Raw genomic sequence first — 9,816 nt, forward strand, 5'->3', positions numbered from 1 at the left:
TGTGATGCTACCTTTGCAGACTTTCTCAAGACTAACACATAACTTGAATCTAGAAACTCACTCCTGTCTTGTACATTGGTGGTGGTCTGGGATCAGAGAACTGCAGCTGGTTTCCTGACCTTTTCTCTTGAGATCTGCTGAAGTCTGGGTGAGAAATCAACCTTTCAAGTGCTCCAATACTTTCTTCTATGCAGGAACAGATACAGAAAAAACACAGTTTTCATCATTTTTTATGAAGGCTCACAGGTCATTTTCCAATCCTAATCTATGCATCCCCACTGAAAGAGGCCTGAAAGGGGCTGCGGGAGACTAATGCAAGCTTCAGAAAAAGGAGAATAATTTGTACCTCAGTCATTGTTGACAAATCCTGACACTAACTAGCCTGTCCTTGAAAACCTCAAATAGCAGCTACTCCAGGTACTCCAAGGTCTTTTCTGTCTTCATTAGGTAAGATCCCTGATGAATCTTTACTTTTAAATGCTCTCCTGTTCACAAGCTACTTGCCTCTTTAGCTCATTGACTGAGTCCTACTCCCTTAAAGGCTGTTTTACATTTATCTCTCCTAATGATTTATGCTCTAAAAGAATATGGGGGAAAAATATATTGTTTGAGCTTCCTGGAAATATTAAGCTTACTTTTTAAATTCCCTAGTTTAATTTAAGATATATTTTTGCCCTTTCACTAAACTTTCTTAAATAAGATAACATAGTCTGTTGGTTTTCATTTTAAAATTATTTAGTATGGGTATTTACACTGCATTGTGAATGTGGCAGGTATTGCAATATGATCATTTGACCTTCCATTTACATTAGTAGCATTATTTATTAACATTGTGTTGGTTTATTGTTCTGGTACTGTGAGCATATTTGGGGGTTTGAGCTATGTGAAGGCTTGCTCGGATTTGTTTCTATTGAGCTTTGTACAATTAGTCGGTCATGTTAGTGCTGATTCATGCGTATGAAAGAAACTTAGTCTTGTATTAGGCACTTAGATAAAAATACCTTCCATGATTTTAGACAGCTCTATAATCTTATATTTCACCTGAGTTCTGAGAAGACCAAATGTGCAATGGTAAAAATAAAGACTTCAGAGAGTCCCCTAGATAGGTAATACAGCCACAGCTGTCACTATAGTCTCCTTTGAGATTCGTGTTAATAGCAGCAAAATATTTTCTTCATAGCTCCATTCCAAAATATGGCCCATATGTCTATGTATAACATGCATTAAAGAAAGAAGTTGCATGCTTTCTGAAAGACTGATGGGTATAAGCATCTTAAGTGAAAAAGTCTCAAGCTGTTTTAATTTAAAGTCAGGATGTACTGATGAGGCTTGGATATCTTTATTTAGTTGCATTATTTTCAGAAGTCACCATCACTTTTGTATGTGCTTAACCTAATCTGTATTTCTTCCCTTTTCCCCAAATTCTGTAAGTAGAATAATTTTTTTTTAAATGGAGGAGAGTTTTAAGAAATTCCAAAAATATTTTAAATTACGTTGTGAACACAATTTGGCCTGTGTATTTCTTGTCCCTGGAGATCTCAGAGTTTCTAAGTTCTCAACAAATCAGATTGTGTGACAAGGTCATAACTAGATCTTAATGATCTACATTCTATCAACATGTTAAAATTTTCCTACCATGTATCATATGAAATTACAGCCTTTAGAATTTTTTTAAGAAAATAAAAGTGTAAGAAGCTTGCCTCCTGTTTGATGCATAAACCACAGCTTCCTCCCTGCCCATTCAGCATTTGATTGAAATCTTGGCCTCATAAGCCATCTCCTGTGCGAACATTTGATGAGGAAGGCCCTGGAGTGTAAATGGTGAAGTGCATACTCACATCTCTGCAATGCCTGATTTAGACCAGAACAGGGATTTTCAGCCTTTGCTCTGTAGACCCCTGTGGATTTCAGCAAAAAAACCCCAGCAAATAAAAATTCAACTTCCCATATGCTGCTGAAATCTACACACATGTGACATTTCTGAAAGGATCCACATCTCCTTTGGGAAATTTATGCAGGTAAACAAACTGAAAAGGACTGAAAAACTCTGGACTAGAAATTTGGGTTAGTCACTCTGAATGGTTATTTAGTTCTCATGCTGTTTGGAAGCTCATATGTTTTGTTGGGTGAAATGTTTTGCTTCCTAGGAGGGATTATGTATTCACTGAAGGGGTGAGGCAAAGTGTGTCTTTGAAGTCTCTGCAAAATATAGGTATGGAACTATTTAGACAAAGTTGAACAGCTTGAGCAGATGCTTATCTAGAGCTTAGATGCTGTTTTATTGTTTTTATTTCTTTTGCTTTTTGTTTTGAATAAATGCTCTACAAAAAAAAAAATCTTCTGCAAGACAAGAGAATGATGAAAATTAAATCACTTTCAAGAAAATGGTGAGATTAGGCTTTCTGTATATTTATGAATCCTGAAAAAATGCTTGGATGAAATCAGCATCACCAATCCACTCCTGTTGTTCTCCCTCATACTGTGAGTCTTTCCGAATCAGTAGCAAAAATAGGAATGATTGAATCAGTGAAGCTGTGAACATTACAAGATGCACACTCCAACAAACATAAAATGCGTGAGTGCCTGGTGAGCATTAGGAAATCTGTCACTATGAACAATTGAAGATGACAAGTTTAAATAGACCGAGGAATTCCAGTGTTAACTTACTTTCAAAGAAAATATTTTCAAAATTTGCATGATCACTTTTTTTTAACTGAAGATTAGCTGCATGAAAATAAGTTCATTTAAATTCCTTTTACATAAATGAAAAGAATAAAAGGTTCTGGGAAAACCATTAAAAATGGACACAAGAGCATTTGTGCACTGATCACTTTCCCTTTTTTTTTTTTTTTGCTAGAACATTCAAGAACACCTTTCCATACTCATAGTCTGGACGACTAATCCAATATTACAGCCTCTCATGGGGTACTGATGGTACCTCGGCTAAAAAGTCCTCAGTTTTCTGTTGTTTTCTTGAAAAGAAGGGAATGCTCTATGTTTGAAATGTCTACTGTTTTCATAAATAACTTGTGAGAGTCTTATGTGATTCTATACTGCAAGAGTTCAAGTCCTGCAGAGACAGCCCATCAGGCAGCTTCAGGAGCACCTACCATGCTGGCTTTCACAGCAAAGTGGCAAGCACGGGGAGCGACCATTAAAAGCATTACAAGCAGTTTGCTTCCAGAGTATTTTGTTCTGTGAGTTGTTTTAGCTGGTTAAATTCTACAGAGAAGAAGATGGGAAATGATAATGAGGGCTAAGGAGAATGGGACTGTCTTGAGATAGTTAATACCCCTCTCAGTAGGCAGATAGATTGTCTGAAAGGAGGAACAAAAATTGCATTTTTTGAAAGCAACTCTAAGCTTCAGGGAGGCAGGGAAATTGTTTTCTGTTGTATTTGTGGGCATAGTTTCATCTGCAAGATATTTAAATATGAGTACCCTTTAGCGCATCACTTCTGCTCATTTAGCTATCTAAATAATTTTGTTGATTTTAGTATTGAACTTTAACCTAAATGCAGGTAAAAGCAGAATACCAAGGAAATCTTTGTAGTGCCTGTGGATGTAATAAGGACAAAGTGCCAGAAAGGAAGTTTCTGTCTTTTGTACAGTTAGTATATTCTAGTATAAACACTTTGTAAATGACCTGTACACTTTCATATTTCAACTTTCTTACTTATACTGCATGTTAGATGGAAGTGCTAACTTTAAAATTAGTCATCCTAATGTGCAAAGCACTGCAAAAAGATGGATGTTTTGAACATAACAGGCTTTACATTAAACTCCAGCACAGATTAGATGAATTGTGGAATTATGTCTAATACTCTTAAGGGGTTTTAGTGATCAAACACACAGTAGATCCATGCTGACATTAGGTCTAGCACTCTAAAAAACACATAAAGACATCCAGCGTCCTACAGACCTGCAGTCCTACTGGTTTATGTTTAAATGTTTACAGTGTAAAAATGTTGACTGAAAAAGCCCATTTTTTTACAGCCAACAGTAACTCCAGTGGTGTTTCTGGGCAGTCCTGTCCCTGTGTATTTCATAGACTGTATGCTTGCTGTATGTATCTACTGCAATACCACGTGGCCCTCTTTACATTGTAAGTAGACTGATACTTGCAAATTATACCTATGTGCTAAAAGTATTTTTGCCTTCACTGTAGGACATTGGCATGAAGTCTGTTATGATAATGTATAAAGGTATATACATTTGTAATATTCTATTTTTTGGAAGATTTAAATTAATGTGTTTTAAGGACCAGTGATTTGCTAGTGTTCACTTACCACTGAGGAATTCTCTACCCCATCCACAGTATGGATTTAATCTCAGGAATTTTATTCTCCTAGACTATTTAATAAGATAAGGAGAGGTATCTAAAGCCCATGGCATCTAAGACAGATAAAGCCCTGCCTGAAATCTCCTGTCTCTGTCCAGGACTAGACTAGTCAGCTGAAGTTAAGTGAGATGAATCTTGTCTACCGTATGGAGGGCAGCTACAGCAGAGCTTTAGATCTCTCAAGATGAGAAATATTTCTCATGCTTGCAGAGGAATCTGAAACTTCGGTTGCTGCCAGAAGTCACAGTCGATAGTTCAGTATGGTTAAATACAGTGACTAATGAAGAAGCTGGTAAGTTTGAGTTGCAAACAGATCAATTTTAAGTAATGAACTAGGTGTGAGTATTCACAGCAAAGGATGAAAGTAAATAACCATTTTTACTAGAAGTCAGGCTGCATAAAAAAATAGCACTGTCTGGCATTGCCATCAACGAATATGTGCATTTTAGACATTTCTAAAGTTTCTTGTGTTTTTTTTTTTTATTTTTTTTTCATTTTTCAGCCTTACTATGTAAGGTGGAACAAACTGAAAGAACAAATTTGATCTGTGTGGCAAAGTTTTGGTAGCTGGGGGCTGCGTGAGCAGCCTTTGTGGGGAGACATCAGGAGCTGCCCTTACATCCGAGAGAGATCAAGCTGGCTCCAAGACAGACCCACCACTAAGTAAAGCTGAGCCCATTAGAAACAGCAGGAGCACCTCTGTGGTAGCATATTTAAGAAAGACAAAAATGCATCCATCAGAAGCTGGGATAGAGGAGTGAGAATATGAAAGAGAAACAACTCTGTAGGCCCCAAGGTCAGTGAAGAAAGAGGGGGAGGAGTTAATCCGGGCATACAACCAGAGCTTCTCCTCTCCTACAGCCTGCAGAGAGAGTGTAGTGACAGGTTTTTCCTTGCATCCCATGGATATCCACTGTGGAGCAAACAGCCACCTGCTGCCTGTAGACAACCCCACATCAGTGCAGCTGAATAGCCCTTAAAAGCAGCTGTGAGTCAAGAAGGGCCTATGCTTGACCTCCTGCCAGGAATTACAGACCATGGGGAGGACACCACACAGGAGAAAGTCTGCTGTCAGACCCGTGACCCTGTGACCAAGGACAGCACTCCACAGCAGGACCCACGCCGGACCAGTCAGCCTGTGGGAAGGACTGATGTTGGAGAAGTTCATGAAAGACTGTCTCAAATGGGTAAGCCCTTGTGATGGAGCAAGGGAGGAGTGTGAGGAGGAAGGAACAGCATAGATGGAGTGTTATGAACCAACTGCAACTGACTCTTATCCCCATCCCGCTGCATCCCGTGAGGTGCAGAAGTTAAAAGAGTTGGAAGTGAAGTTGAGCCTGGGAAGAAAGGAAAGGTGGGGGAAATATTTTTTTTTTAAATTCTGTTTTTGTTTTGTTTTTTAACTTTTTTATTTCTTATTATTTTATTCTGCCTGGTAATAAATTTATTTTCCCAAATCCAGTCTGTTTTCCCTGTGACAATTGGTAAGTGATCTCTGTTATGTCCGTCCATGTGTTCTTCATTGTCCCTCTGTCCTGTTAAGGAGCAAATGTGATAGAGTGGCTTGGTGGGTGCCTGATAACTAGCCAAGGTCAACCACCAGAAAATAATAAAGACATTTTTTTCTGAGCCTGAGACTGTGGAAAATAGATGTCAGGAAGGATACAGAAAAGTAACTTATGAGGGATGAGAACAAAGCCCCCAAATCACTGAGCTTCATCTATGCACTAGGTTATGCAATGTAATTAGATACATGATTAATCATGGCTCAGTTACCAGTCTGAATCTGTCCTGATGAAACAAGATTTAAACTTGCATAAAAATGTCTGTTCATGCAATAGGATAGTTTAACTAGGATGAAAATATAAGAGAGTCCAGTAGAACTTGATGGCACAGAAGAATTTCAGACTAATGTAAAAGCAGCCCCTAAACCGTTGAAGATATATAAGGCTTCTTTTTTAAAAATAAATTTCATAATAAATTGTTTAGTCAAAAATGACTGTGTTTGTTTCTAATTTTTTTTTGCATTTTTAAGCTTCTCATATTACTTCTGTATTCACCTGCATGATTCCTGAATCACTCAGTCTATGTGAGCCATGGTAGACATGACTGTGGCATTTGAATATTGAAATTGAAACATCTGAATTAAACTTCCCCTTGCAGAAACACTTGTCAGTTACTGAAGTGATCTGTTTCCCCTGTGAACTGATGCATAAGGGATTTTAAACATGTGCCACTGAAGTGCATTTTAAGGGCTGTTTTTTAAAAAACCTTTTGTACAACCCTGAAATGTATTTAACTTTCTCTTAACACTGCTTTGTTGGGCACTTGCCAAAATAAATTTATAATGCAACATGTTTTATCTGGTTTACTAGTTTGGAATTTTGCCTATGTCTGCATCGTCCATATTGATAGAACTGAGAATTTTCTAGGAAAAAGGTTAAATTCTAAAGGCAATTTCATGGCTTTGATCTTTGTGCACCAATCCCAGTAACAGAGAGAATAACCACAAAGAGAAATGAGGGTATGCTCCAACAACAACTTCATACTTCGGAACAAAATGAGAAAAAGGATTTTGAGGAAATGAAGTAAAATATGTTGATCTCCAGAATATACAATGAATGCAGTATCTTACATTACAGGTAATGTATCAACTGATCTTATTTTTGCCTGTGCCAGGAACTGCTCACTTGCAGACCACACCAATCTGCATCACCCAGTAACAGGAAGCATATGATTTTCTTTGGAGACAGGCAGGGGAGCTCTTCACACTGGCATAATGGAAGAAGATGCTTTAGGAATACTTCAGAAAAACCGAGATGGATTCTATAATTCCTCAGAAAATGTTCAGATCTTTTTTGAGTAGCTTTTCTAATATGCATGTCAGAAAAGAGAAGGGCTATTTCTGATCTCCATAAAAGAAATGTATGAGTTAAATCTGGCAGTTATTACTATTTCTAGACTGAATTTTGATCTTAGTACCATATTGCTCTGGCTGTTTTGTAATTAGGTGCCATTAAAAGAGGATGTCTATCAAAATGTTAACAAGGATGGTGGTCAATCTCTGTCAGATTTATTGAAAGCAAATACATTTACAAGTTCCATCATAAATCTTGGTCAAGTAATGAGATTCTCAACTTATTTTCCATAAAGCAGTTATTGCATTATGCAGGCAAAATGTCATGGTACACAACAGTTCAATTTCATCAGCTCTTCACACGGCAATGAAATAATAAACCAGTACTGCTCAAATTTTGATTTATTTCATTGTCATATATTAGCCTAGAATACATGCATGTATGGAATATTTTGGCAGAATATATGTTAAAAAACCCCAAGAATTCTTTTATTTCTCTTGGAATTCTAACAATAAAATGCCAAATTCTTATTTAAGAACAAAATTAAGTATGAATATTTTTAGTGTGTTGTTTTGGAATTATGAAATCAGCATTTGAAATTATTACTAGATTTGGCACTAACACTGAAATTAATACATACAAATAATGGGCAGAACCAAATTATGCAGAACTACTTCTGGAATATTTTAACTTTTAGTGAGCAGTTCCAAACAAGAACTTACTTCCTCTGCATACCTGAAATTATTAACTATTTAATGCAACTTGGAGTTCAAGGTGAATTTTCAAAGTTCTGGACTATAGGTTAATATTTACTGTATATCTCAAAAATGTTTAGGTAATTTTCAAAGATCAATTTTTACTTCAATGCCTGAGGAAGCCATATAATGGTAAATAGTTTTCTTGTGAGCACACTTAATGAGGAGGTAGAAACTTGTGGTTCATCTTTCTGCACTGATCAATGACTGAGTAATCAGTTGATATTTAGGGAATTCATATAACTAGTATGAGCTGTGGTTTTGGATTCCCTCAGTTGGAAAAAGAAACTGAAACTATTTGCTACTATTCAAGGTATGCAGTTCTCACAGAATAAACAGAGAATATAATGTTAGAGCATTCAGCATTCAGTCCTCCAGAATGTTATAACTTCTTATTTCTTCCACCTAAAATTATGCAGGAAATTTGGATTAAATTGACAAGTAGTCTGGGGAGAAAATAGTAGGTTGTTTAAATGAATATACTGCAGAAGAAGGAATTCTTCTCCAAGACAAGACTATACTTATCTGTGTGGGTCTAGTTACATCTATATTGAATGTTAGGTTTAATCATAAATTTATGTTTAAGCCTATAACTGCTGATCTTGGGTAAAAAACCTACCTTAGTGTAGTCCCCATCAGTTGGCTGTACCCCAAATTCAGCAGTATGTGGAATGTCCAAATGCAACACACTGGTGTCTACTGGCCCCTCCTGCTGTGTATGAAATTCATCCATATACTGAAAGTCGTAGCTGCAGAAAATCCAGCAGTGGTGATTCTGCAATTTCTTGGTCCATCATTTCTAGCCTTATACAAACTTTTATTTCTTTCTCCTTTACTTGTGATTAGAGCAAGTGGGGACAGAGAAAGAAGGCTCTGTCCTAAAAGGACTTTGAAAAGCAGATTGTGGATCACTGTAGGGTGGGTCCAAAGTAATGGATGTAAAAATGTGGATTTTGTGCCTTGAGTCAGCTGGAGATGACCTTCAGATTAGACCCCAGGGATAACTGTGTGCTATATTACTCGATGGATATTATTCCTGAAAGGTGTTACTGACTGCTTTGTTCTGCTTAGATGAGCAAAACAGTCAGATCAGGATTGATGTTTATGCACTATGCATTCATTTGTGGCATAAATTCAGTTTAATGTTCCCATTGTATATGTCTTTTCTGCTCTTTTTGCATTCTGTAAAAAGACTGCACAGAGACAATATTGTGAAATTGAGGAAGAATAGTAAATCAGTTGATTGATTTTGATGTAGTTTCTGCCCAAAAAATTTTTAGACTCGAATTAAGCATCTGAATAGAAGTTGTATTTTTCCTATGTAGTTCTATGTTTGAAATGCTGGAAGTGAGCCACCATTTTCTGGATCCACAGTGAACCACTTCAGATCAATATTACCTTGTCTGAATATATGTTATATCTTGGCTGACTCCACAACACAGTTTGGAAGTTATCCTACAACTAGATTCAAGCAGAGATCCCCATTTATCATGTAAGTAAGTATGTCATTTGTGTTTAAATGATTTTTTTTTCTTTTCCCTGCCCAGGAAAGAGGAATTTGATGACTTGCTGAAGGTTTCAGAAAGCTCCAGAGAAATGACTGCTGCACTTCATGATCAATTTGGACATACAGGATTTATGTACTGTGATAAACATGATCTGGCTACCTAGAAACATTGCTGTTTGCAGTTTTAATGGCTATAGGGCAGCAGCAGCTACAGGGCTCACAAAGTATATGATGGCATATTCTCAAGCATATGGTGTATTTTCTGGGTGTTCCTCTTAAATTTTGCTGTGAAGAGGATTAAAGGAGAAGAAAACATACTTCCTTGGCTAAAATTCTGCTCACTCATCGGGGAAAG

General features: G+C 37.0%; 1 long non-coding RNA gene across 1 annotated transcript; it reads left to right on the top strand.

Moving 5' to 3' along the window:
- Positions 1 to 4,028: 4,028 nt before the first annotated feature.
- Positions 4,029 to 6,977, top strand: LOC115947946. Its single transcript, XR_004081795.1, has 3 exons — positions 4,029 to 4,104; positions 5,367 to 5,695; positions 6,833 to 6,977. It is a non-coding gene; the product is annotated as an uncharacterized LOC115947946 (long non-coding RNA).
- Positions 6,978 to 9,816: the final 2,839 nt, after the last annotated feature.

The sequence above is a fragment of the Geospiza fortis genome, unplaced genomic scaffold (assembly GCF_000277835.1).
Source record: "Geospiza fortis unplaced genomic scaffold, GeoFor_1.0 scaffold264, whole genome shotgun sequence".
NCBI lineage: Eukaryota > Metazoa > Chordata > Aves > Passeriformes > Thraupidae > Geospiza > Geospiza fortis.